The sequence below is a fragment of the Arvicanthis niloticus genome, chromosome 9 (assembly GCF_011762505.2).
Source record: "Arvicanthis niloticus isolate mArvNil1 chromosome 9, mArvNil1.pat.X, whole genome shotgun sequence".
In the NCBI taxonomy this organism is placed as follows: Eukaryota; Metazoa; Chordata; class Mammalia; order Rodentia; family Muridae; genus Arvicanthis; species Arvicanthis niloticus.
Window position 1 is genome coordinate 30,957,391 of NC_047666.1, and position 22,115 is coordinate 30,979,505.

Here is a 22,115-nt window from a genome sequence, read left to right on the forward strand (position 1 = left end):
CTCCACATAGGTTTAGCAAGAATCAGATCTCATGACAGACTGAAGAAGCAGCTGTAAGAATCCAGCTGTTTTTGATGAAGCTAGACACTAAAGAGATTTGTAAAACTGCAAAATAATCACACTTCTATTGACTTTTCTTTCTTCCTTTCCTTCTTCCTTCTTTTTTTTTTCTCTTTTGAGACAGGGTTTTCTGTAGCCTAGGCTGGCTTCAGTCCTGATATGTAGCCAAGGATGGCCTTGAATTCTTTATTCTTCTGCCTCCAACCTCCAAGTGCTGGGATTACAAGCATGCACCACCACACCAGTTTTTATGTACAGCTGGAAATCTAACCCAGTACTTGGTGCATGCCAGGCAAGCATCTTACTAGCTGAGCTACATTCCCTAGCCCATCACTGAATTTTTAAAAAACACTTTTTGGGGACTGGAGAGGTGGCTAAGTGGTTAAAAGCACTGGCTGCTCTTCCAAAAGACCTGGATTTGATTTCCAACATGCCCATGATGGCTCATAACATCTGTACTTCCAGTTCCAGGGGATCTGACACCATTTTTGACCACCACAAGCACCAGACACCATTCCCAGTTAGCGCTCTCTCTCTCTCTCTCTCTGTCTCTCTGTCTCTCTCTCTCTCTCCCCCTTGTGCGTGTGGATCAGATGTAAGTTCTCAGCTATTGCTCCAGTTCTATGCCTGCCTTCTGCCACTTCTCCACCATGATGGTCATAGACTCTCTAGAACTGTAAGACCAAAATTACCCAAATTAAATGCTTTCTTTTCTAAGTTGCCTTGGTTATGGTGTCACAGGAATATAATAGTAACTAAGCCAGTTTAGGAATGAAAGGAGATTGCCATCATGTCTGCTCAGGGCTACAGCAACAACCTAGCAAGTCATCAGTGCAGGAGGACTCAGACTTGGGGCTGCATGAGCATTAGACCTTGAGTTTGTAATGGGCTTGTAGTGTTGAGGACTGTTGAGAATGACCTACTATTCTTAAATCTGTTCTGGGAAGAAAAGCATCAGGGGATTCAAGGAGTGGGCTTAGAACAGTGCAGGAATGAGCCCAGGGCTCTGCATCAGGACATGACAATAGGAGGGAGCCCACATTTGTCCCTTCAAGACTCTTACTGAAGGATAGAGCTGCTGACCCGAGGTCTGTGGTAGGAGATGCTCTGCAGGAAACTTCCTTCCTGGCAGAGGACAAGGAAAGATGGGGGAGTGGGCAGAAGACCAGCCAGACAAACACCTCTTGTGAGAGGAAGGCTTTGGGACCAGCCCTGTCTGCACATAGGATTAGGGTTACCAGTGTGGTGAGCAGCACTGCTGATCCAGGGTCCCTGCTGGGCCCAATGGCTGGGGAGAAGAGAGTTGCTAAGCAGGCTGTGCTGTGGGAGTGGCTAGCTCATAGCCATCTGAACTGGGAAAATGAGGTGGCAGATATGGTCTTCCTGGGGTGACAGGGCACACCCAGAGGTATGCTGGTCCTGGGAGACTTCTAACCTTCACTACCACTTCGACTCAAGACTGTGCTGTGTCCCAGGCTGTATACAGGTAGGGTAACAGCCAAGAGGATTTGGAGTCTCCCGGGGTACATCTCTACGAAGGGGCAGCAGGAAACGCCACTCTTTGGAACTAAGAGGCCAAAGCCGCTAGTGCACTGAATGGGAGAGGGTAGACATCGTTCCCAGGACAGCCAATGAAGGTGGCTAGAGGGGCCGAAAGGCAGAGCCGAGTGGGGGGTAAGAGAGATGAAATAGAGGCTGAGATAAGGATCCAGGTAACCCCAAGAAAGGAGTTTGCCCAAACTATCTACTACTCCCACTTTCTATAGACAACATCTCTGTTAAAGTGACACCTGGCTGCTGCTGCCCCGCTGCCCCGCTGCCCAGCTGCCCCGCTGCCCGGCTGCCCCGATGCCCCGATGCCCCGATGCCCCGATGCCCCGATGCCCCGATGCCCCGCTGCTGCATGTGGTAACTGATTGGCCCAAGCCCTACTCCATTCACACCTTTTTCTCCCCTCCTCTATCTGAACCTAAAGGCATGGCAATATGGACCCAGGCCACAGGGAGAGCATAATGTTGACTGCATGCGCTCTGTGGCACCTTGGTACCTTGCTTCCTGCTTTCCCAGCTGGTTTGCATCCTCTGATTCTTTTCTAAGCCAGTCCATCCTGCCTCATCATCCTCCTCCTTTTCCTGCCAAGTCCCATGTGGATCTCAGTCTCATGGGGGCCACTTCTCTTGTTCAGAACACCCAGCAGGCTCCTGCTAGACAGTCCTCCCTGTAGTCAACCCTGGGTCCCTACCCCAGTCTCTCACTGGATTCTCCTTCTCTTCCTCACTGCTGTTCCCTCAAGGGCGCTTCTTCTTCGGCCACCACCAGTGTATCTGCTTCTCCCCAGAGCCCAGCCTGCAGCAATGGCCCATCCTCAGCCAACCCACTCAGCCCCCATCCCATGCTACTTGCAGGGTTTCTCCTGAGCTGGGTTCTGCAGTTTGAGTAGGAGTTTTCATAAAGAGTGATAGGAAAGGGCCTCAAGGTGAAGGAAGGAGTATGGTGTGGGTATGGGAAAAAAGGAAACCACAGAGCCAGCTCTCAATCCTGGAAGACCAGTCTGAGTCACCCAGACTCTGGCCTGATGACATAGGGGGCATCAGGGCTTCCAGGCAGGGTGTGGCACGGCCACCTGTATGCTTCTGGAAGAGCTTTCCCTTTGGCCAGAATCAGGCTGAGTGTCAAGTTGATTGACAAGGATGAGGACTGTGTTCTGGGCCAGCACACCACTGTCTTGGTATACAGAACTCAGTCAACATGGAATTTGCAGTTAGCATCTGGTTTTAAGGCTCAAGCATCTAGCCTCTTCCCTGGTCCCCCAAAGTTCAGCTATAGTTAAACAGCATGGCCTTAGAGAGCCCTGGGGGATGTGTCTCAGGACATAGAGCTTCAGGCTCTCAGCTCAGCATAGGAAACTCAGGAAACAAGGTGAGAGTGCAGTCAGGGCAGATTAGGGCCACAGCTTGGTTCTGACTATGGGCATCCTGCCCAGATACACCCACTAGCAATTCAAGAGAAGCCAGACTGTAGACTCTGTGAATCTCTTGACTTTAAAACTATCCTGGACAAGCACAGGCACTTGTGGCCCAGCTCTGGATTGCTGTGAAGATGATAAGACAGCACAGGCTTCTCCTCCACATTCCCATCTCACCTCACTCCTCGCCTAGCAAACAGCAGGCCTGCTTCTTTGAAACTGGGGGTTCTGAGACCCCTGGATAGACCTGAGAGTCTGTGTAGGAGAAAGCAGAGATGTAAGCCCCCAAAGGCATGATAGCGGTGAGGCAAAAAGCAGCTTGCACACCCGTGCCTGTCATACAGTGACTGTAACAGCCCCAAGTGTCCACAATGAACCAATGAGCACAGCACGTCTGTCAGACTATACGATAGGCACCCACATCTAAAAGGAAGGGGATGGACACCAGATGGAATTATGAGTGAATTATGGTTATTAAATGAACAAACTGCTCATAAAAAGGCAAACTTTGGATAATTCTTCTTGTATGACAAGTTAAATTCAAACAGTTAAATTCAAGTCAGAAGGTAGCATATAGTGTGTGCCTGGGGCTGGGGAGTTAGCTTTTAAAGGAGACAGAGTTGCCATTTGGGAAGATGGAAAGCTCTGGGGCATTGTGACCCTGCCTCTTTCTATTGAGCCCCAGTGGTGGGTCACATAAACATCATAGCACAAAACTGTTTTTGAAAAGTGAGAGATGTTTATGGAGGAAGAGAGAGGTAGGTGCAGAAAGCCACTGAGGGCTTCAGCACCTGTGGATCTGGGCATCCCAGAGGCTGTGGAGCCAGTGGAGTCTGGAGAAGTGACTGCTCGTGTAGGTAGGGTCAGCTTCCAGCTCTTTCCATGCCTCCCTTTGTAAGAGGAGCCTGGCGTCATCAATCTCACTTTTCAGTCTGTATTAAGATGGCTGTGGCTTCTTCTGTTCCTCCTCCTCCTTTTTAAATATTCTGTTATTTTATGTGCATAGATGCATGTACGTCTGTGCACCACATGCCTGGAGTACCCATAGAGGCTAGAAGTGGGTGCCAGCTCCCCCAGGACTGGAGTTATAGATGATTATAAGCTGCCATATGGGTGCTTGGAATCCGTCTTGGTTACTTTTCTGTTGCCATGACTAATGTGGGTCTATCTGGGGCTAACAGTTTAAGAGGGTAAAGTTCATGGCTGTCACGGCAGAGAGCATGACAGCAGGCAGGTAGGCGTAGGGAGGAACAGTAGCTGAGGGCTTACATCTTAAAGCAACCATGGATCAGGAAAGCTAACTGGGAATGGTGTGGACTTTTGAAACATCAAAGCCTAACTCCTAGTAACACATTTTTTTTTCCCTCTCAACAAATCCACACCTCCTAATCCTTCCCAAATAGTTCCACCAACTGGGGATCAAACATTCAAATACAAAAGCCTATGGGAGATATAAGAGCCTATGGGGACCACTCTCATTCAGACCACTACAGAATCTAACCCAGGTTCTCGGCAAGAACAGCTAGTGTCCTTAACTGCAGAGCCATCTCTCCCCATACTCCCCCTTTAAGGTTTATTTTATTTTATTTAATTGTCATGGTGGTGCCTTTAATCTCATCACTCAGGAGGAAGAGGCAAACACAGATGGATCTGAGTTTGAGGCTGGCCTGGTGTACATAATGAGTTCCAGGCTAGCCAAAGGTATATAGTGAGATCTGTCTAAAATGGGGGTGGGTGGGCTATGGTGGTGCACACTTTTAGTCCCAGTCTTGGGAAGCAGAGGCAGGCAGATCTATAGAGTGAGTTCCGGGACAGCCAGGGATACACAGAGAAACCCTGTTTTGGAAAAAAAAAAAAAAAAAAAAAAAAAACATTAAATCGAGTGTGTGTGTGTGTGTGTGTGTGTGTGTGTGTGTGTGTGTGTGTGTGCATGAGCATACGTGTGTGCGTGCGTGTACGCACATGGTACACTGTAAGTGCAGATGTCAAGGAAGTGAAAAGAGGATATTGAATCTCTCAAAAGCTGAAGTAACAGGCAGTTGTGTGCTGGAAATAGTCTCTATTCCTAACTGCTTAGCCAGGTACCGTCAGCCTTTCTGGGCTGCCTGGCTCTGGAAAGCACTGTTTACCCACCTGCCTTTGCTGTCTTTTGAGAAGTGGCTGGATTAGCATGTTGGTATTTGTTTAGGAGTTTCCCCATCTGTCTGGTGAGGGTGGCCTGTCATTTGCTTTTGCTAGGAGCATTTATTGCTCAGTCCTGAGCCTCCCACAACCCTGACTGGGCTCCACTTCTCAGTCACCTCAGTCACTTCAGTTGGGTATGTCCCCAAGATTGAGTACCTGTCCATTAAGCTAGGACAAAGCTTCATGAGCACGAGTGGGCCTGCAAAGGGGTAGGCAGCTCAGCTGAATGCTAAGAGTCTGGTGGCCTCAGTGTCAATGAGGGAAGTGGATCCCTGCTTGAGGGGGAGCAGAGCCTTTCATGGTGGGTGTGGCCTGGGCCACAGCCTGACTTCTTTTCACCCCAAGTCCCCAAATATCCTTTCTTGCTTTCCCTAGGCAGTACAGTCCAAACATATATATCATGGGTATACTGAGCAGCCTGGACTTTGCAGAACACCAGGCTCTGGTGACCCATGCTTTTATCTACATCTCTTGGAACTCACAGTGCTCAGACATAAAAAGCCCAGCTTAGTCACTGTTAATTGAGACACCCCTTCCCGCCCCCCTCCACCTGCGACCATGTGTCCTGTGATTCCAGGAACAGGGAGGGAGGAGGAGAAGTTATGGTCAGTCTTTTTCTAAGGTGGAAGATTGCCACCAGGCCAGTCTAACTCTACTGGCCCCCCTGCACTTCCCTAGCTGCAGTGGCTGGCTATCAGTGATGCAAATAGCCTTGAAGAGGCACCCTCTAGCATACTCTTTCAGAAGTGCTTGCTGTTGGGGGAGGCTTCTCTCCTGGGGACTGGCTTGGGACTTTTGGCACCAAAGGGACCCATCTCGCCCTCAGACTGTTTCTGTGTCCCCATGTCCAGAAAGAGACAAGGCAACCCATGCCAGACTCCCTATAGTACAGCCACTTGACCCAAAGAAACTTTTGCCTGACAGCCCTCTCAGGACACAGAGCTGTGATCACAGCATGGGATGACACCCCAGAGAGAGGGGGAGGCTGCTGCTAAAATTCCTTCCCAGCGGAAAGAGAGGGTTCCCCCAAGGGCACTCTTTTGCCAATTTGGCACTTACTCTAGGGAAGCAATGTATTTATTGTACTTCCATATAGAGCATAGGTAAGGGGTCACCTGTAAGAATCTGAGTACTTCTCTCTTAACTGCTTGTATCTGGAAAGCCTTACCAGCAGGGATGAGGGTTTCCCCCATAGCCATAGATGGAGCCTCCTACTCAGTCTTTTCCTGCCTGTAAATAAATACTCTAGCCCCTCCCATGTGCCACTACAGTGTGGCTGGTAGTAGGGAGCAACTGGCCATGCAGGCAAGACTCTCCAGACTTACTCTACCTCTCTGTGTGAGGATATAGACCATTGACAAATCCAGCTGGGATGGTGTTTTGTTAAGAGGGCTCTGCTGAATCCCCCATGATAGCCTTTGCATGGCTTGGAAGGCACTCACTCATGACAGAGGCCATCTCCCCTCTTTGCAGGCACTTAATCTCCAGTGGTCTGCAGGCTGTGCCTGATCCCTATGTGGCTCTGGCTCCCTTTAGAAAGTAAGTTTGGGGATGCTTCTCTGTCCTGAGTGTGGAGGCGAGACCCACACTGCAGAATGAACTGTCTGCCCCCAACATCTTGATCTGCTGAGTGAGACTCAGTGAAGGCTGGGGACTTGCCCACATCTTCACAGTGCACCCTGGTGAGACCCAACACTGGCATCCTCCTTCTGATACCCACATACAGGTACAGACCATGTTCATTTTCTCCTGTCCTAACTCTGGGGGCACAGACGATGAGGCCAGAGTTGGATGGAAACAGTTTAATGGGGAGATAATGACAGAGAGCAGGGTGAAGCTGAGACGGGATAAGGGAGATCCATTGTTGCTGGGAGCAAAGGGCTCAATGCAGCTGGATACTGAGTGGCTCTGCGGGGTACACCCAGGTACATCCCAGCAAGCCCAGGATTTAGGGTAAGCTGTCAACCCACTCAACCTACCTCCTTGCTGGGAGCAACTCTTATGGGCTTTTGAGGTTGCTCTGTCCATGGGCAGGTAGACAAGAAGCCATCTGTACCAAGGGGTAGATCAAACAGGAGGCAACAAATGACCTCTGGCTCTGGGACTGAGGATAAAGGGAATAGAGTCAAGAAGCAGTGTGCAGCAGTGTGCAGCCATGTACAGCAGTGTGCAGCATTGTACAGCACTGTGTAGGAGTGTGCCGCAGTATACAGAAGCATGCAACAGTGTGCAACAGCACACAGCAGTGTGCAGCAGTATCCAGCAGTGTTCAGCAGCAGTGTGCAGCAGTGGGCAGAAGTATATAGCAGTGTACAGCAGTGTGCAGCAGTGTACAGCAGTGTGCAGCAGTGTGCAGCAGTGTAAGCAGTGTGCAGCAGTGTGCAGTAGAGTGCAGCAGTGTGCAGAATTAAACAGCAGTGTACAGCAGTGTGCAGCAGCCTGGCACTTGTTAAGTCTCTAGGCCCATGTCTGCAATGTGCTGCTTCTTCATGATCCAAACGCCTTTCTGTACCTGACACCCTGCTCCCCACCCAAGTGGCTCTAGTGATACCCACACCTGGCTGTAGAATCCAAGTCTGAAACATTCTAGGCAAAGGCTCCACACTGACTCCTAACAGCTCAGAACATTTTCCTACTGTAGGATTTTACAGAATACACACTGTTGCAGTGCCACCATTTACATCTGGCTCCTTAGAGCCTGGTCCTGGTACTGCTTTCTTTCCATTTGTGTCTCCGGGACGGAACTCAGGTCATCAGGCTTGGTGGCAAGTGTCCTCACCCACTGAGCCATCTCTACAGCCCTGACAAACCATTTTCCCCAGTGACTGTCCCTTTTGAGCTCCCACTGCGGTGGGAGAGAACCCCCACTGCTTCCATTTGATGCCTGTTCTCTGGTTTCCATCTCACTCCTGGGAGCCAGCGGGCATGTCCTCAGCTCACATATGCACACAGAGATGTGTTCCATGCCCCCTGCTGCCCTCATTTGCTTTGTGGGAATTAAACCCAGAGGATCCCTCATTGCTTTGAAGCAGCTGGCGGGTGGGTGGCAGTTCTGCCTGGAGCTGGACTCTGCAGGAGGTCTTCTGCCAGCTGGTTTGCTGTAGGCCAAGGGGGCCACAGCTGGTCGCTCAGCTGATCCCTGGGGACTGATAGATGAGAGCTTAGACTCACTTCTCCCTTGAAGATGTCTCACAACTGTCAAGTGGCCTCTGTTTCTGTGAGACAAATCAGAGGTACCACCCCTCCTTTAGTTGTTAGATATGATTTTTCTAATCTAATTCATTACTTTTTTTTCTTTTGTGAGATACTAGTAGGTGAAGCTGGCCAGTTGTAGCTCATGCCTCTAATCCCAGCACTCAGGAGGCAGAGGCAGGTGGATCTCTGTGAGTTCATAGCTAGCCTAGTCTTCAGAGTGAGATCCAGGACAGCCAGGGCTACACAAACTGTTTGAAAAAACAAAACCAACCAACCAACCAACCAACCAAACAAACAAACAAACAAAAAAACCAACCAAGCCAAAAAAAAAAAAAAAATAGTGGGCACTGCTATAAATGTGAATGGCAGGCTTCTGCTCTAAGCACCCCCTTTTAGTGTGTATTTTTCCTTTAAATAAGCTAAAATGTGGGCTGGGCCAATTTACATCCATATCTGACACTTCCTTGGTACTGCCCTCTTGGTGCCCTGGGTTGGGGATAGAAGTAACACTTCTCCTGGTACTCAGCAAGAGATCTATGATTGGTAAAACAAAACAAAAACAAAAACAAAACCCCCCAAAAAAAACAAAAAACAAAAAAAAAACAAAAACAAAAACAAAACCAAAAAACAAACAAAAAAACCCAGTCCTTCGTTTACATGAAAGACTGTACTCTGACAACTGGCCACGCCCCTTTCTTGCTTCGTAAGCTCACCTGGGCCTCAGATGAGGCACATAAAGAAGGGCTGAGAACATATAAAGTGTGTCAGAGAGTGCTGTGTACAATCAACTAGGAAGAAAGGCAGCAGAGGCAGTTGAGGATGAGAAAAGGGGAGAGTGGAATAGAACCTGACTGAGCTAAAACTTCCAGGGAGCTGCGGAGCCCTGAGGATTCAGGGTCTCAGATACTCAGGATACCACAATAGCCCAGTGCTGGGCTGCAGAGCTTCAAGCCCAGGCAATGAACCTCCAGCCTGAGGACCTAGAGCACCAAGTCTCTGGCTGCTATGGTCTGGAGCAATAGGGCAGCGGCTGTCAGGGTTTGAGCTGCAGCCCCTGGCTGTGTCAGTTCAGTCCTTGGGCCTGTGACAGGGACTGCCAACACTGGGGATTGTCTCCTTGCCTCCTCAGATTTGTATCCATGGGGTGGGGCAGAAGGAAGCCAGTCAGCTGACCTCCTGTGATATGAGACTCACTTGTGCTGTCCTCTCAGAGGGAGACAAAGATGGGTCTGGTGTGGGCAATAAGATGGTGGTACCATCTGGATGCCTCCAGTCATTGGGAACTGAGCTTGTGGGCTGGGGACCACGACTTCTAAGGGTTCCCAGCTTCTCATCTGAAAAAGAGCTGGCTAGTATTACCTTTCTGGAGGCTTGGGCATGCCTTGCATAAAACCAAAGAGAGCAGGGTTTGACGGGCTCCCTCAGCCTAGGGAAGACAGACAGAGATTCAGACAAGGGCCTGGTGCCACTGGGGCTGTGGGGAAGGGGAACTCTCTTTAGAGTCCATGGCATCTGGAGTTTCTGGCAGGGGCCCAGACCTTGAGAGGGGTCCTGGGACGCTGCCCGCCCTCTGCCTCCTCCCACATGTTGGCATCTGGTTTTGTTCAGCTGGAGCCAAGCTGGGAGGCAGGAGGGTTTGGGGGTGGGGGAGGTTCCGGCAAAGAGTTGGGGAAACAAGGCCCCTTTGTCTGCTCCAGGGTCTGCCTGTTCCCTCTGCCTAGAATTGTGGGTTGGGCCTCAAGCAGGCCATTAGAGGCACTGTCTGTGATAGGAAAGAGGCCAAGAGTTCCCGAGTCAGAGGGGAAACTGAGGCAGGAAGAACAAAATACCTGTCCAGAAAGATAAGTGTGTTACTGGCAGACAGGACCAGCGCTAGCTTACTGCGTCCAAACCTAGAGCCTTTCCCTCCTGTACTCTCCTCTGGGCTCCTGGTGGCTTCTGAGTTCTTCCTGGGGCCTTTGTGGGAACAGCCATCCCTCTTGACCAGCTCCATGCTTTCCTGTCCCTCCTCTGTCATCTCTGTGCCCACCTCTGGAGGCCTTTGGGAAGGTATAGAGGTGGCCCTGTGCAGATACATGTCCTCCAAACAGTCATGACCTTGGCTTGTCGGAGGTTTGCTGCTTATGGAAAAAGCCTGAGGATCCTGTTAGTAATACAGCCTGGGACAGTGGCCTGAGGTGTGGCTGGGACAGTGGCCTGAGGTGTAGCTGCCAGGTGTTTGGGATGAGTTGGGGAAGTAGGGACAGGAGAGCTGAGTAGAAGGCTTCCAAAAAAATAAGGGATGTTCCAGCCAAGACCTAAAGACTGAGGGAATAGCCAAGTGGGCGTTGTGGGCTGGTTGTTCCTGGCCAGTAGTATAGCATGATCCCCAACCTGGAGGGTGCCAGAGAGCAGGATGTGGCAGGCACACAGAGGAACCCTAAAAACCTAAAAAGGGGAGGGGAAAGAGTCAGAAAGCATCTTCTACTCAGAATGGAGACACAATTGGAGCCAAACCACTATAAGGCCTTGCCGGCCAGGCTGCCGGGCGTGGTCTCTGCTTCTGGACTCAGGGGAACCATGGGAGGGCTTCAGGGCAAGGAGCCACATGGCTAGGTTGCGCTTCGGAAAGAGCAATCACAGAAAAGAAAACAGCAGTTTTTTTTTTTTTTTTTAAGGCAAAGGACATGGGCAGAAACTTCAACAGAGAGAAAAAGCAGATGGCTGAGCTCATGTAAGAGGGTCATGTGAGTGAAAGCCACACAGAGACACCAGTTAACACCTACTGCATGGGCGCATGTCAGCAAGAGACGGGAAGGGAGGCAGCAGCTAGCGAGGTCACACATGGGTAGGGACATTCGGAAACAGCAGTCTGGCCTGGGCTATTGAATTCCATCAAGTGTAAACTCCGTGACTCAGCCCCTGATGTCCTGGATGGCTGCCCAAGAGGACTCCTACAGATGTCATAGGGAGATAGCTACAGAAAGTACTGAGGCAGGACCAAGGATGTAATGGGGACCAAGAAAACAAAACAACCTAATTGCTTTCAACAAGAGACTTGTTCAGTATGTAATAACTGGACTGTGAAATATTACTAGGTATTGAAAAGAGATAAAGAAAAGTCACAGGTGTTCATCTGGACACACCCTATTTTCAGTGCTGTGAGGGACATTTACAGCACACGCCTCCATATCAAGTTTAGGAACACGCTGAAATCATATTATGAATGCATTCAGAGAGGAACTCCATTAAGGAAATAGGAGGCCATCCAGAAGTCCCAGGAGAGGAGATCTGGGTGGGACATGCCTGCCTGCCACAGGACCCCCTTCCTTTATGATCATGTAGCTTCAGTCAGCTTCCAAAGCCCAAGTCATTCTCTTTCCTGCTGGCTACATTTTTGTGATGGGTGTAACATGATTGTCCATTAGTCATCAGCCACAGGCAACTGGCTTTACTACCAGACCCACCAAGTTCTGCTCTGGTCCAACTTAAGGTGGTCGATGGATGATCATGGGAGAGGTTATCCCTGGGTTCTGATTGGCTGGTTTGTTGGTGAGTAAAACTCTCCTGATGGGAATCAGTCACTGAGAAGCTGGTGAAGTCCTTTGTGCCTGTCAGGAATTTTGCAGAGAAAGTACTTCTAAAATGTGTGTTAAGCAATTAATGTCCTGCCGAGTCTGAATCACAGAGGGTACGGACTTCAAAAAGAATTCATAAAGGACCATTAGGGCCATTTATGGATTCTTGTGAAGCAGCTAGAATTCAGAGGCTCATCCCCACTCAGCCTCCCTGCCTTAGGTCTTTGAAGAGCAATAATCTTGGACTGAGCTAATCAACACAGCCCATTCCCACTGCAGTAACTGGCTCAGGCCTGGGTACCTACCTTAAGCCTAGGACTATTCTTGGTGCCTCAGGCTGATTTTTGTCACCAGAAGGAATGGCTTTGGAGGAAGTGGAGTAAAGATCCAGTATGAGAGATGAGAGCAAAGAACTTCACCCTGATGACACATCTGAGCACCTGGATCCAGCTGTGCTTGAAGCCCACCTGTCTATTGTCAGTACCGAAGCTCTGTGTTCCATTTTGGCATAAGCATGTTTGAGTCAAGTACTCTGTGTGTTTGAAGTAGAAAGTTCTAACCAGCTCTTGGGGAATGGTTTTGTGAACTGTGTGTTCAGATGCTGATTACCGAGCCCAGAGATCTGGTTGCACTCAAGCATCTCCTGTCTCAATGCTGTGTGACTCCACCACCTCTGATTGGTTAACAAAGAGCTGATCATCCAATAGCTGACTGAGACAGGATAAGGCAGGACTTCTGATCCCAGCAAGAAGGTCTCTGGTAGAGACAGAGAGAGAGAGAGAGAGAGAGAGAGAGAGAGAGAGAGAGAGAGAGAGAGAGAGAGAGAGATTTGCCATGGGGGTTGGCCATGAGGTCATGATGAGAGAGTCACTGTGAGGAGAGGAAAGATGGAGCAGGGGGAGCCAGAGCAAGACTAAGATGGCTCAGTATCTATCTGCCCAGCTATAGTATAAGAAGCTCATAATGAATATACCAGTCCCCATGGCATTATTTCAGAGCAAAAGAGGACATAGAAAAGCCCCACACATTTACAACCAACCCTTCCCAACTTCATCACTGATGGCTTCATTCCTAAGCTGAAGGCTCCACCCCTGCTTCTCCCTCTTCCAGCTCCCAACATCACCCCAGTGTACACTATCTCTCCCATCAGCATCTTCCCCATTCTTCCTCTTCCCAGAAGCTGCCACGGTCTGAAGTTCATAGATCATCTCTACCTGTTCCTTTGAACCAACCTCTTACTATAGTTCCCTTGGTTCTCAGAAAAGACACAAACTCTTTCTACCTTCATCCACTGTCCTCAATCCTCCTTCCAAATGGCTGGCTTTCATCTCCCTTGCCCTGGACCTAGCTACTGCCTAGGGTACCTTCTGCAGCTCTTCTTCTGGCTGGCTCATACATTTATCATCCTAACACAGGAGGGCATGGGATCATTGCCCATACTTCCTAGAGGGCACAAGGGAGCCTGGAGAGGACAGACCTGTCTAAGGAGAGTCCTTTGGTTCTCTGGGTTGCCCTACCTTGATGCTTCTTGGTGCTTCTCATGGCCTGTGTCTTCCTATTGCAGCTTGAATGCCACGCAGACAGGGATGTGTTCTGGTTGTTAACGGTACCCACAGGGCTGCACAGAGTCAGGCACAGAATGGCCAGACATTGCTTGATGCATTCACTATGCACAAGTCATGCCCTGAGCAACACACACACACACACACACACACACACACACAGAGAGAGAGAGAGAGAGAGAGAGAGAGAGAGAGAGAGAGAGAGAGAGAAACAGAGAGAGATACACAGAGAGACAGAAAGTGAGAGACAGAGAGAGACAGAAAGTGAGAGAGAGAGAGAGAAAGAGAGAGAGAGAGAGAGAGAGAGAGAGAGAGAGAGAGAGAGTCCTGAATACAGAGTGTTTCTCAATGGAGGACTCCAGTAGCTCTAGCAGGTCCCCCTCAAGACTCACCAAGTTTTTCCACTGTGAAGGACAGACAATGTCTCCAGGTCACAGGGTGTGGACTTGGACCTGCAGCCAGGCAGCCTGGTCACAGCCCGGACTATTCCCTCCATGCTCTCCCATCCCTGTGGGGATGGATGGTAGACAGATGCTGAGGCTGTGTGGCTTTGGGGGGTCTGGAGCAGACAGCAGGGTGTAGAGCAGACTGATCAGAGCCCAAACATGCAGGAGCCTATGCTGGACTGAGGGTGATGAAGAACTGAAGAACCTCACTAGGGTCTCCTTGGCTTCCAGGAGCTAGAGCCAGCTGGTCAGTGTGGTCCCTGAGTGTGGGTCCTTGCCTGGTGCCTGATTTGGGCTTTAGTAGGAGGCCAGGAGGAAGAAGAGGCTGAAGCAGCTTCCAGGAGGAAGCTAGTGGGAATAGACCAGAAGGAAACTTAGTACAAACAGCCAGGACAGATATGAATTGCCAAGCCCCTTATTGGAAGGTCAAGGAGGCCAGCATGTCTGGCACTTTAACATGCTCATCCCAAATAACTACTACCAGCTTGGGTCCTATTACCTAAATCCTAAAGGTTGCAGTGTGGAAAAGGGATTTTTTTTTTTTTTTTATGGCTGTGTACCAGATCCCTGTTCTGCTCAGTGCATGGCATAGCCCTGGGTCAGGGCAAGCTAAACTGAGGTCACTGTGGCCCATCCAGGGGAAAGCAATCATAAGAGCCGAGGCTGAGAAGAAGCTGAACAGAGGACCAGAGTGCAAGTCTGAACTCCCAAACAGAGTCACCTCATTGTGTGAAGAAACCATCTCCCATTACTCGAGTAGCTGTAGCATATGAGACTGAGGTCCTCCTGGCTCCATCTGACTCCTTCCTCTGGGCTTAGGTGGGTAGGGAGCCCAGCTGCTTCACCCCAACCCAGGGAAGGGGATTTGCACCTCTGTCATGCTTTCTTATGTTACCCTGGTCCCAGCGTTGTCAGAGTTGAGGAAATAAATGTTACTGGGTTGACCTAAGACAAAGGAGCCTGAGATTCCAGAGGGTCCTGTCCTCAATTTGTCATCTGTGAAGTGGGGGCATGGTGCTTAAGCTCCAGTGTGGTAAAATGAGACACGAGATGCCTGTGCTACAACATAGACTCTGTGAGCTTCTGGTCCTGTCACTGAGTGAGTTTGACTTGTTGTGCAGTCCAAAGAGATATGGTCAAGTGAATCAGATGGTTCAGAGCATGTGAGCCCTGGGGAGCAGGAGAGGTGCTACCAGCTGCACAGCTCTGACACATGCTGGACTGAGACAGAAGCTCAGGGAGGAAGGCTGGGAATGGCGCTCAGTTCCAGAAGCTCTGACCAGACTACTGAGGTCCAAGGAACTGTCCTGACACTTGCTGGTGTCCCTGTGTTTGTGCTGGTGTGCTGCCATTAGCTGGCAGCAGCTCACAGGGGCGTCAACTCAGTTGCAAGTGTGATGATGGAGGGGATCTGTCACCTCCGAGGAGACGTGTTCCTGTGGCCACTACAAACCTTAGATGCTTATAACCACAAACTCATGAGTTCCCAAAAGTAGATTTTGTAGACTGTCAGGCAGATGGAGGTTATTTGCAGAAGGATCCTGGAGTCTCCCTCACCTCATCCTCAGGCAACATGCTAAAGAACAAACACCAGCATGTAGAATGGAGCTGGAGGGGCTGGGGTCAGGTTTAGGGGCAATGTATGTATGTATGTATGTATGTATGTATGTATGTATGTAAGAATGAGCAAGCGTCCTAAGCAGAACCTCAGGGCCTGAAGCCTTAGAGCAGTGCATTGAGACCCCTTTGGGAGGTCAAATGACCCAAAGGGTACACACAAGGGTAGCATATCAGATACTTACATTGTGATTCATAACAGTAGCAAAATTACGGTTACAAAGTAGAAACAGAAATAAGTCTTTGATTTGGCGTCATTACAACATGAGAAACTATATTTAGGGTTGTAGCACTAGGAAGGTTGAGAACAATAGCTTTAAGGAAAAGTATTGTAGTGGGTCCATCTACATCAACTGAAAAAAAAAATCCTTATATAAAAATCACACGAGCTCCATTCCCAGCCTTCCTCCCTGAGCCAAAGTATAGGAGGGTCTGCAGAAAAGGGCGAACCCCCTTCTGTGAAAAGAATTTCAGAAGGACAGTCTGTTGAAGATGCTGAGGCACCCTCCCCAGAGTAAAGGTAGCCTGGAGGCTGGGCACCCCGTGCCAGAAGTGCAGCTCTTGGTGGGGCGGAGGAAAGCGTACAGCCTTTAGGGGCTGTCCACACAAGCTCCAGGAGTCTATCCACACAAGTGTCAAAAGCATCCAGAGATGCGTGCGTCCTGTGCCACAGAAACTTCTTGGAGCTGGACAGGTGCCCAAATCTAAACCCAGAGATTCTTTTCAAATCATTTTTTAAATGATAAGAACGTTTATAAATGGTTAGAGTTGGATACATTTGTATAAGACAAAAGTGACTGAAACAGATTCTTCTGAGACGACATCATCTGCTGGTTTGGTAAAAATTTTCTAATGTATTTATTAAAATTAGAGCTAGCCTTTAACATTTCACAGGTAAAAAAAACCCAAGGCTGGGAATAGCCCGAGGCCTGCCTCTCTACTGCCTGAGCTAGCTCCTGAGGGTTGTGTTATTTGGTCTTTGTCAGGTCTCTTCTCATTCTGGGCTTTTCTGAAAGGTGTGTGTGTGTTGGGGGGACGGCTCTGGGTATCCCCAGCTTGCTTTCTAACCCATGGTGAGATCTTCACTCTGAGTTCAGCATCCTGCCTCTTTACCCGCCCCTTTTCCCCAAGCCAGGAAAGCTGGCCTGAATGGCCAGGCTGGGCTAAGTCTTGTCCTGGGTGACCAGAACTTCTGAGAAGTGCCAGAAATTTCATCACACCAGACGGAGGGAAGGGTCAGATGAATCAGTAATGAGTTGGGCCACAGAGATGGAAGCCTACCATTCCCAGACGGAGTCGTCAGGCCTTTGGCTTCCTGGAACATGCAGGGGGACTCATGGAAGAGTAATGGCTCCCCACCTCCCCAGGGGCTCCATGTGCTTCAGACCCTCTAAGCAGCTTTCCAAGGGGTACTTGGTCCCTGTTCACAACCTGGAACAGCAGACGGGGGAAAGAATGAGCTGATTGCATGGGACCCTGCCATACTGCTGAACCTCAGCCTCTTCAACTGTAAAGCAGGGACAGTAATGGAAATCTGGACATTGAGCACTGGGGGGTGGGGGGAGAGCCTAGGAAGAGCATGGGATGCACGTGGAGGCCATTTTGTCTCACCGAATCAAGTTTATCAGGCAATTCCAGTAGGAGAATTGGTAAATAAGAAACTCCTAGGCGGGCAGTGGTGCACGCCTTTAATCCCAGCACTTGGAAGGCAGAGGCAGGTGGATTTCTGAGTTCGAGGCCAGCCTGGTCTACAGAGTGAGTTCCAGGACAGCCAGGGCTACACAGAGAAACCCTGTCTCAAAACCCCACCCCACCCCCCCAAAAAAAAGAGAAAGAAAGAAACTACTGTTCACATTGACTAAAGTCTCAAATGAAACAACTAGTTCAGAAACAAGTAAGTACCAGTCCCTGTAGTGGATATCTGAGACTGGATGGCTCTAGGCTGAGCTTCAACATCTGCTACTGGGAGACACTCCTGCGTTCCTCTGCTGCTCTCTGCTCATTCCTGGCCCATCACATGTAAGGCAGTGGGCACAAACTCAGGCTCCAAAAAGCACCAGACACAAGTGTCCTCTTTGGGCTCCTTGCTAGAGTCCTTCTTAGTTACCTCCCTTCCCTGATTTAGCCACTGAAGCTGGGGATGGACTCCTCTAGCAGGCCCCAGCCAGGAAGTGGGGGATTCTCCCAGTCCAAATGCATTATGTGGGCCCAGAAGAGAGACAGGAAGGTTCTGCAGAGGCCCTAGTACCTGGGGATGTACCTGGGCAGAAAACTGAAATGCAGATTGCATGCATTTCATGCAATACAAACCCCATCCTAGCTCCCCCTAAGCCCATGGGAGATTCCTGTGTGCAGCATGGTGCATCTAGGTTTCTTAGCAGATATCTTAAGTTAGTTAGGTACAGGTCAGGCTGCTATAACAAAGGGGCCTATGCTTTGCTGCATTTCCAAGTAAAAGGCCAGGGCAGGTGAGGCCATCTGTGCTACCTAGTAGGGCATGGCCTGTGTCAAGCTACCCAGAAGTGAAAGGAAAGAGCAGGCTTGTCCTTTCTTGGAGCTGGTCATATCATGCTCCTCTCCAGTGGTCCAGAGGGTTTGTAGCTGTGGCAGCAGGGTATGCCACCTTAGCCAGGCTCCTGTGCCCATCCAAACTTCCTGTGGGTGGATTTTCACTAAACAGTGGGGAGGGGGTCTAATTCCTGCCACAGGTGGAAAGGGTTGGGTGGGTGGAACGGATCCATGGTGAGCTGGAAAGCAGAGAGGTGGAGACGTTCCCAGGAAGGCAAAACAGCTTCTCACTGTCGAAGACCAAGTTCTAACCTTGAGGATGGGGTGTAGGTGGATGAAGGGCTAGAGGCATGGGGATCCAGATCAGAGAGGGCCTGAGTCTGGCCCAAACAATTAACTGTGTTTCTCTGATTCCAGGACTTGCTCATGTTAAATGCTAGTTTTTGCCCATGTATCCCTGAGGCCTGAGGTATGTAGGCTGGTAGTACAGCCACTCTGGGGAGGAGGCAGGAAGGACATGTACAGGCAGGAATTCCAGGTGCTGGTGAACCATCATCTAGAAGGCTGGAGGAAGGAGGAGAGCCTCGGGGGCTCCAGGTGGCCTTTTTTTTTCCCTGCAGACTCCCCTCTCTTTGGGAAGGGGCAAAGCTGGGAAAGCCTTCTGCCCAGAATTGCTTATACCTATCAGGTGCCTGGGGATTAAACCCACTGGAAAACTGGATTTAGGCAGAATAGACATCTGTATTTCAGATAAAAACATAAAGTACTGAATTAGTCAGTTCATTGTCATACACCACCGTCTGGGGTAATGCTGCCAAGCATCTTTGTGGGACAGCAGGATTGAGAAGGGTCGTACCACTCCTCAGTGTGTGGACTGGCCTTTAAAAGTCTCTGGCCATCATCTTTGAAAGTTATTTTCATTCAGTTCCTGCTGCTGTATGAAGAAAAGAGTCTTATGTAGCTTAGAGTCTAGGAGAGCCGAGATTACTGGGCCAGCATCCTGGGGAGGGCCCCTGGGCTGCACCACATCATGGCGGAAACTCTGTGAGAAGGACAGATCACATGTCGAGACGGGAAGTCAGAGGGGGTGGGGGGCAGGCAGGCTGGGTCTTTACAACAACGTCTCACTGAGCAGGGTCTGAGAGAGACTCATTAATCCCATCTGAGGGTGGAGCCCCCACAAACTAGCCACGCTCCACCAGGCCCACTTCCTGGAGATTCTATCGCTGCAACATTTTACCCTCTAGATCACCCCTCCCCAGGAACCTCAGGGACACTCAGGGCCCAGGAGCCTGAGGGCTTTCAAAGGGTATTCAAGCCTTAGCAGCCTCATCTGGGCTGGGAGACAGCAGACTCCCCACTGGAAAGCTTTGGTGGCTCTGGCATCTACTGTCCTCTTCTTCCCTGCAGCTGGGGAGCCAGCAGATTGGTGCTCCCTCCAGCACTGTGGCTGAAAAGTTAAAGGAAGGGCAGGAGAGACAAAGAGGCAGGGTGGCCAGGTACAGATTCAGGCCCCTTCCCCAAAGACTGTGGGCCTTTTCTCCCCAGTCCAGTTGGCCAGGTGGTGTAGGTGAGCCCCATGCCTGCTGGCTTTGGCGCCTCAGTGCCCAGGGAGGCCATGAGATCGTCACTGGTGTGAATAACACCTCTGCCCCCTATGGCACTCTGTCTGGACCTTATCAGCCTATAACTTCCTCCAACTCTATGTCAGCCAAGCCCCGGCCCCAAATTCCTGGTGGGTGATGCATACCCTGTCTTGATAAGAGTCCTGGCAGGCTCTTGAGGCAGCCACAACTCTGGCTCAAATGACAGAGGTGGGAAACAGCCTCTGTGTTATCTGGTGGAAAGACAGCCAGGCCCAGGCTCCTTGTCTGCAGCCTGAGGTTGAATTTTGGCTGCTTGCCTCCCTTCTCTCCCTCAACCCGGGACTTGTAGTGGGGAAAGGGTCCATGCTTGCTGCAGTTTTACTCTTGGCCATAGAAGGAAGGATTTCATCTGTTCTTTATTCTCCTATGCTATTTACTGAGCACACCCCTCTGGGACTTGATAGCCTATTGTTTAGTTTGCAGCTGAGGAAGTAAGCCAAACCTCAGAGGGAAGAGACTTGCCCACAGTGACTTGCCCAAGGACACACAGTTGCATGGGATAGGAGTCTTAGCTGCTAAGTAATTGTACATCATAAACCAATCTCAAAAAAGGTAGCCAGGGAGATAAGGCTGCCAAACGGTAGGAGAGAGGGGCTCTGATATGGTCTCAGGGAGGGGATATTTTAGCTGTATCTCAAAACAAGGATGCGCCAGCCCTAGGCTCCTGGGGTAGAGATGTTCAGGTAAAGGTTAACAGCACACACAAAGGCCCTGACAGAGGCATTTGTGGGAAGGGCCCACAGAGGCAGGCTGGGCCAGACTTCTCCATTCAGCTCTGGTCTCCACATCCCATCCTGGTTCCTCTGTGATTCCCTGGCTCTTTCTGGCTTCAGCTACGTAACCCTTGGTGGATGACCGCTCTTCTCTTTGTTTTGTTTGCTCTTGGCTGCCTCACACCTGTTCTAGGCCACAGGTCTTACTCTTGGGCCACAGCTGCTCCTAGAAGGACGGGCTGTGACTGTAGGGGCATCCATCTCTGGCAGGTATGGGAGGTGGTTTGTAGTCTTGGATCTCAGACAGTGAGGTTTACTGCTGGCTTTCTACCATGCACAGGCCCTGGGCCTGCTGAGAGTAGACAGTGGTGACCAGACACTAGGATACCTGCCTCATTTGCTGGGAAGGGAGCCAAGGGCCCAGTAATGATATGTTTTGAGTTTGTATCTTACAGAGTACCGATTGCCTCTTAGGCACTGTGCTGTGGGTGACAGGGTTCTCCATAGCTCCCTACCCACAGACGTCAAGGGTATTGGCTAAGCCACAACATGGTACAGGCAACAAAATTAGAGTGAGAAGGAGGAGGAGGAAGAGGAGGAAGATGAAGAGGAGGAAGATGAAGAGGAGGAGGAGGAGGAGGAGGAGGAGGAGGAGGAGGAGAAGAAGAAAGGGCAGGGTAATCTAGACGGTGCAGAACTGAGATGGGAAAGTGCCCACTCCTAGTTTTTGCAGACCTGTCCCCGGGCAGCTTTGAGACTGGGCACGTCTGGCCATCACAGGGTGCTGGGTCCAGGAAGAGAAGCTAAAGAGTGGCGTAGTACTGAGATATCTGAGTTTCATTGTAGCCAGAGCACTGAGAGGGAGAGTGGAAAGTGGGGCTCAGAGACCTGGACAGGAGAGTCCTGGCTCCTGGGCTCCTATATGGGCGGGTTGAGCCTAGGGTTGGGCGAAGTCTTAGCCAAATAGAGGCTCCGCCCTGAGGCGGGACTTGTGGGGCGGGGCCTCAAGGCCTGGCTTGTCCCGCTCTTCTCCACCCCGCGCCGCGCGCCACCGGGGCTCTGGATTCACCGACGGCGGGCGCACGGACAGACTGACGGCGGCGCAGCTCAATACAGAGCATCGGTGAGTACGGAGCCTCCGGGTCTTCACGCCGCGCTCCCTCTAGGTCGGTCATTTTCTCTTGATCGCTGACTGTGTCTCTCTGGCCCTCCATACTCTAGTCTTGTCCTTCAGGGTCTCCCAGGGTCACTCCCCTCAACCTCTCCCCCCCAACCCCCAGCGGGGAAGACTGGGCCTCTCAGTCTGGCACCACCCCACCCGCAGTCACAAACTGCCACACATGCACTCACGCTAGCAGAAGTTACTGCAAGCTCTGCAGAGGAACAGGCCACCCCAACTCCCAGTCCGGGATCTCTCATGGCAGGGGCTGTGCACGCTCACCTCTCCCACATCCCACTGCACGTGCGTGCTTTCACACACACACACTCGCCTGTTTTAGGCATCCTTCAGACATGCAAATGTGTCCGTGTTAAGCACGTGTGCATTCGACATCCATAGAAAGTTTGGTTCAACGCCGGTTGGTTCAACGCCATGCTTATCTCCATTGGCTATTTCACACACATCTCCCACACAGGCCTGTGTTGAACACAGAGGGCCCCACA

The 22,115-nt window shown here is 50.6% G+C and overlaps 1 protein-coding gene across 4 annotated transcripts in view; it reads left to right on the plus strand.

Moving 5' to 3' along the window:
- The first annotated feature begins 1,434 nt into the window (after nt 1-1,434).
- Fbln2 (fibulin 2) overlaps nt 1,435-22,115 on the plus strand; it is a 79,280-nt gene continuing 58,599 nt past the window's right edge. For 2 of the 4 annotated variants that reach the window (XM_034511541.2, XM_034511542.2), the window contains exon 1: nt 21,463-21,576. The gene's annotated coding sequence lies outside the window, so the exon portion shown is untranslated. Of the gene's footprint in view, nt 1,547-21,462; nt 21,620-22,115 lie in introns of those variants that run through there. The other 2 variants (XM_076940118.1, XM_076940120.1) reach the window with 2 other exon arrangements.